The sequence below is a fragment of the Triticum aestivum genome, chromosome 7B, assembly GCF_018294505.1.
Source record: "Triticum aestivum cultivar Chinese Spring chromosome 7B, IWGSC CS RefSeq v2.1, whole genome shotgun sequence".
NCBI lineage: Eukaryota > Viridiplantae > Streptophyta > Magnoliopsida > Poales > Poaceae > Triticum > Triticum aestivum.
The window spans coordinates 184,491,014-184,497,773 of NC_057813.1; positions in this window are offsets into that span (position 1 = coordinate 184,491,014).

Here is a 6,760-nt window from a genome sequence, read left to right on the forward strand (position 1 = left end):
TATGTGATGTCGCTCAGACGTCCGACTATGGCATTTCTTTTAAAAGCCCTTTATGTGATTTCACTCAGACGTCCGACTGTGGCATTTTTTTAAAGCCCTTTATGTGATGTCGCTTAGACGTCCGACTGTGACATTTCTTTTAAAAGCCCTTTATGTGATGTCGCTTAGACGTCCGACTGTGGCATTTCTTTTAAAAGCCCTTTATGTGGTGTCGCTAAGATGCCCGACTGTGGCATCATTTCCTTATTTGTATTTGTTCACCTTTCGAGGCGCCACTTCAGACGCTCGATCGGTCCCTATTTATGTCTGTGGAATTTCAGGCGGACTACCGCCGTTTTCCCTTTTACTTACCCGTTATGCCAATTTTGTTTATTGTGCATTATGGAATTAATCATGTTGCATCCATGCATGCATTTGTTATACCTTACGTCCGAACTGTCTTGCGAGTACTTTCAAAGTACTCACTGGCTTGTTGATTTGGCCAGATGCTGACGAAGGCGATCTCATGGATGAAGAGTTCGATAGCGAGTCCGGCACTTAGAGGAGTCCCAGTCAGTCTCGTGCGACCCTGGATTTGGCCACTGTTTTATAACCGCGTCCGCTACCAAATAAATTTATCGAGCCTCACCTCGACGTTCGATGAAATGATATCCTTAGAGTCTTGTATTTCCCTCCCCGCTGTGCTATTCCACCACCAACCTATCCATGAGTCAGTAGTATGTCTCCACACCACTGTGTCCTGTCCGCCATTATATATGATTATTGGCGTGCTTGTAATAATTTGGTTGAGCGACCGCAGTTCAACCCTGTAATATATTTTATGCTACTGGCTTATTGTATCAAGAAATTGTCTACCAGTGAGGAGGATTTCTCTCATACTAGACTCTAAAGACTGGTTTATCAATAAATATCTATATTGGAAAACCGGTCGTGACAAGCTTGGTACCAGAGCCAGGCTGACTGTAGGAAGCCACTAGGTGCGATCGCTAATTAGTTATTAGCATGATAGGGCTATTTTATGCTTTTGCAATTGTAGTCATTTTCTGTCAGTCAGCATAAATTTATGATCTGATCCTGCAGAAATTTTGCCTACTTTTGTAGATGGCCGACGTCAGCTGCGAGTCTCAGACCTTCGCCAACGTGCCTGATGGGTTCATCAAGCTTCTTTCTTTCATCCTTCAGGTCGCGATGGGGCCATCCGTGCGCCCAGTCTTCACACTCTACCAGCACCGAGTCAACGACAGTCTGACCATGCACCAGGCCGCGGTGCAGTTCAGGGGAGGGCGTGGTGAGTCACGCCGCTTCCGGTTCGTGGGAAGAGCTATGCCTACGGAGAGGCATGCTATGCAGATGGCAGCCCGCGAGGCGATAGCTCGTCTCAGGGATGTCCTTCCCGTGATGAGGACTCGTCGTTACCGTTATCTTCCGTGCCATGTGCCTTACACCTGTCACTACGCATACTCCTGCCCCAGAGGAGAACGAGATGAGGCTTTTGAGATGCTCATTGAGTATCTCCGGGCCCTGGAGGCAGCCTTCGACAACCTGGTGGATGACTTCGTAGCTACCCACATGGACTCAGTCCATGGCTGTGCTGCCAACAGGAGGGAGCTCCTACCCATCGCTCCGCCACCGACTTTTGTCTCGTCATCAGCATCTTTTACGCCTACTCGTCGCCTGCCTTTTACCGAAGAATTTAACCAAGTCATTGCACCCACTCCAACGTGCACTACACCAACCTTCGCGCCCACTCCTGTACGTGTTGCTCCGCCCCTGGCAACCACTCCGCCCGCTCTGCGCAACACTACACGTATGGAGCCCGTTAGCGAGGAGGAAGTCGAGTCCCCAACCTCGCTACGCCTCGCCCTCGGCAGGGCAAGGGAGATCGTCAACATCTCTGCCTGAGTACGCTTCGCTGCCATGTATTGTACCGCTTTGTAAGATATGTGCATAGGTTGTGAGAAGTAGCCTGTTTGCGCATCATGTAGGATCTGGAGAAGTGCACTAGCCTTAATAACATGTCAGGATTATGTACGCATATCCTGAGTGATGTACTGTATAATTACCGCCCGCGTGTAAGATATGTAATGAGCAGTCCTTCTCTGTGCGCAAGTCGATTTCTTTTTCTTAAGTAAGCTTGGAAATGTAATAATATCCGCCACCTTTATGCATTTATGGTTTTATTTTTGCGACTCTTTCCGCTTTTCTTATGGGTTTTAGAAAATATATCCCCAGAGTGAAAAATGTCTCGTCCTTGGACTCGCTCCATGCCAATTCCATCAGAGGAAAATTATGATGCACAACCCAGCAATGAGTTCACTCAGGGACAGTCTAGCCAACCAGGCAATGAATCGGCACTTTCACAAATGTGCCGCCTTTATGAACAGAGTCAGCAACAACATCGCGAGATGATGAACCAAGTCATCAACATGGGGAATCATCAAGGACAGTATCAGCAACATTCCAAGTTATCTGAGCTACAGAAGACACGTCCTCAAACATTTTCTCACACTGACAAGCCTCTTGAAGCCGAGGACTGGCTTCGAGATATGGAGAGGAAATTAATTATTGCAAAGTGTTCAGATCTCGAGAAAGTACTATATGCTCCACACTATCTCACAGGAGCGGCCGCATCATGGTGGGAGAATTTTCTGCACATGCATCCCAACGAAAATGACATAACCTGGGATGATTTCAAGGAAGGTTTCCGTGGTGCACATATTCCTAAGAGTATTATGAAAATCAAGAAGAGAGAATTTGATGACCTCAAACAAAGGAACATGACAGTGTCGGATTACAACAGTCAATTTACCCTATTATCCCGCTACGCCAATGAGGAGTGTATGACTGAAATCAAGAAGATGGAGAAATTCCTTGACGGTCTAGCGCCCGCACTTAAATGCCAACTGGTCGTGCACACTTTTCCTGATTTTAAAACGCTAGTGGACAAGGCCATTACTCTGGAAAATGAGAGACGCAGTCTGGAAGATATCCGCAAGCGAAAAAGGGACCAGACTAATCACACTCGCAATCACCAAAGCAAGATAGATTTTAAAAGGGGTGGGACACCCAAATTCTCATCCAATGTCTCACGCCCAATCAAAAAATTTCATGCAAGGGACAAGGAATTCACCTATCGCCCCGGCGTTACCTGTTACGCTTGTGGAGAAGAAGGGCATTATGCCAAACAGTGCCCCAAGCCAAGGAACTCAACCCCAAAGCCGAACAATGGCGGCAATAATTCAGCGCCCAAACGAAACAATTTCAATCCCAACAACAACCACAGGAAGGGTCATCTGAACCACGTAACCAAAGAGGAGGCACAAAATGCTCCGGATATCGTACTCGGTACGTTTCCTGTCAACACAATACCTGCAATGGTTTTGTTTGAATCTGGAGCTTCTCACTCTTTTATCTCGAAAAGTTTTGCTTTGCAAAATAATTTTTCGATACTTCCTTTGGAGAAATCCATAATAATCAAGTCCCCCGGGATTCAGCAAGTTTCTCAGAATTACTGTCAGAATGTGGTCATTGAGTTTGAAGGATTGGAGTTTTACGCAAATCTTATTGTATTGGAAAATAAAGGACTGGATGTCATCTTAGGGATGGACTGGCTAACCACCAATAAAGGTTTTATCGACTGTTTCAACAGGACCGTGATTCTCACACACCACCAAGGGAAGACAATAAGAGTATCAGCCAAGGAAGGAAAAAGACCCCGGCAACCGAGATTAAATAAGGTGGACGTTTCTGAGCTAAACAAGGTTCCAGTAGTGTGTGAATTTCCAGATGTATTCCCTGAAGAACTGCCAGGCATGCCACCAGATCGAGAAATAGAATTCCGCATTGAGCTAGCACCAGGAACCACCCCCATATACAAGAAACCATACAGAATGGCACCATCCGAGTTGATCGAATTGAAGAAGCAAATAAAGGAATTACTGGATAAAGGATACATTCGGGCCAGCTCCTCACCTTGGGGATCACCAATTTTGTTTGCCAAGAAGAAGGATGGAACGCTGAGATTGTGTGTCGACTATTAAGCACTTAACATGGTCACAGTCAAAAACAAATACCCGATGCCAAGGATAAACGATTTGTTTGATCAACTTGCTCAGGCCAAGGTATTCTCAAAAATCGACTTAAGGTCAGGATACCATCAATTGAAGGTACGAACGGAAGATATCCCCAAAACAGCTTTCACCTCCAGATATGGACTGTACGAGTTCACAGTGATGCCATTTGGATTAACTAACGCCCCGGCATATTTTGTTCACCTCATGAACAAAGTATTTATGAAGTTTATGGACAAATTCGTCGTAGTATTCATCGACGATATTCTGGTGTACTCCAAAACACCAGAAGAGCACGCAGAACATCTCAGGATTGTACTAGGAGAGCTAAGGAAACACCAATTGTATGCCAAGTTCAGCAAGTGCGAATTTTGGCTAAGACAAGTAGGTTTTCTAGGCCACGTGCTGACTCAAGACGGTATAGCAGTGGACCCAGAGAAAGTCAAGGCCGTACTTGACTGGAAGTCACCAGCCAGCGTAACAGACATACGAAGTTTCTTGGGAATGGCAGGATATTACCGCAGATTTATTGAAGGATTTTCCACCATATCCAAGCCTATGACACAGTTACTCAAGAAAGATAAGAAGTTTGAATGGACAGAAGCCTGCGAGAAAAGTTTCCAAGAGCTAAAACAGAAATTAACAACAGCACCAGTATTAATTGTACCCGATATACACAAGAATTTTGAAGTATTTTGTGACGCATCCAGAAAGGGTCTCGGATGCGTGTTGATGCAAGAAGGCAAGGTTGTCGCCTACGCTTCAAGGCAACTTTGCAAACACGAGGAAAATTATCCCACTCATGATTTAGAAATGGCAGCAGTTATTCATGCACTCAAGGAATGGAGACATTTTCTACTTGGAAATCGATGTGAGATATATACGGATCACAAAAGCCTCAAATACATTTTTACGCAGCCAGAACTAAATTTACGGCAATGCCGCTGGTTAGAATTGGTAAAGGATTACGATGTGGGTATCCATTACCATCCAGGGAAAGCAAACGTAGTGGCCGATGCCCTGAGTCGGAACCCCAGCTCCAACGAGAACTATCTGCACAGCTTGAGGCCCGAATTCCATCAAGAATTTGTCAAACTCAACTTGATAATGGTAGCAGAAGGCACCATATCAAACTTGGAAATACAACCACACCTTGTGGAGAAAATTAAAGAGGCTCAGTCCGGTCACCCCAGCATTGAAGGAATTAAAAGGAAGTTGAGTATGGGCAAGGCCTCGGAATTCGTCATAGACAATGAAGGAATATTACGGTACGGAGAAAGGCTATGCGTGCCAAACATAGAAGACCTTAAACAACAAGTTTTAACTGAAGCACACACCACTCCATATTCGATCCACCCTGGAGGAACCAAAATGTATAAGGATATTCAGGAAAGATTTTGGTGGCACGGTATGAAGAGGGACATAGCCGCTTTCATTGCATGTTGCGACTCATGTCAACGCATAAAAGTTGAACATCAGAGACCAGCAGGACTACTACAACCTAACAAAATACCTGAGTGGAAATGGGATGAAATAGGGATGGATTTTATTGTCGGATTACCTCGGTCACGACACGGAAATGATGCCATATGGGTCATCACTGACAGGTTGACCAAAGTAGCACACTTTATTCCAGTAAAGACAACCTACACCACTCAGAGGCTTGCCAGGATTTATCTGTCCCGCATAGTCTGTCTGCACGGTGTCCCGAAGACTATAATTTCCGACAGAGGCACTCAGTTCGTCTCAAGATTTTGGGAGCAATTACAACAGGCTCTGGGAACCCAACTAGCCTTCAGTACTGCATACCATCCACAGACTGATGGACAAACAGAACGCGTAAACCAGGTTTTAGAAGACATGCTGAGAGCATGTGTCCTCACCTATGGAACCAGTTGGGAGGACAGCCTGCCATATGCCGAGTTCGCATACAACAACAGTTACCAGACCAGCCTGCAAATGGCTCCGTTCGAAGCCCTATACGGAAGGAGATGTCGTACCCCGTTAAATTGGTCAGAGACTGGAGACAGCCGCATCTTCGGACCAGATATGCTCAGAGAAGCCGAGGAAAAAGTCAAGCTAATCAGGGACCGACTTAAGACCGCTCAAAGTCGACAGAAAAGTTATTATGACCAGAAACATCGTAGGGTCAGCTTCGAACCCGGTGAATTCGTATACTTGAGAGTATCCCCGATGAGAGGTTTGCAACGGTTTAAGATTAAAGGAAAATTAGCACCAAGATTCATTGGACCATTTTGCATAGTGGCACGAAGAGGCGCTGTAGCCTACCAACTAGACTTACCCGAAGACTTGTCCGACATTCACAACGTGTTCCACGTCTCTCAGTTAAGGAAGTGCGTAAGCAACCCAGAGAAACAAGTATCCCATGAAAACATTGACATACAGCCAGACCTCACTTATCGAGAACGTCCCATAAGAATATTAGAGGAGTCTGAAAGGAGGACCCGACAGAAAACCATCAAGTTTTTCAAAGTCCAGTGGAGCAATCACACCGACAGTGAAGCAACTTGGGAAAGCGAGGATTTTCTTCGGACAGAGCACCCACACTTATTTAAGGATCAGCTGAAATCTCAGGGACGAGATTTTTCCTAAGGGGGTAGGTGTTGTGACACTCCAAAAAAAATTTATTTGGTTTTTATCAAAATCTTTGTGGTTTTGAGGAGAGACTT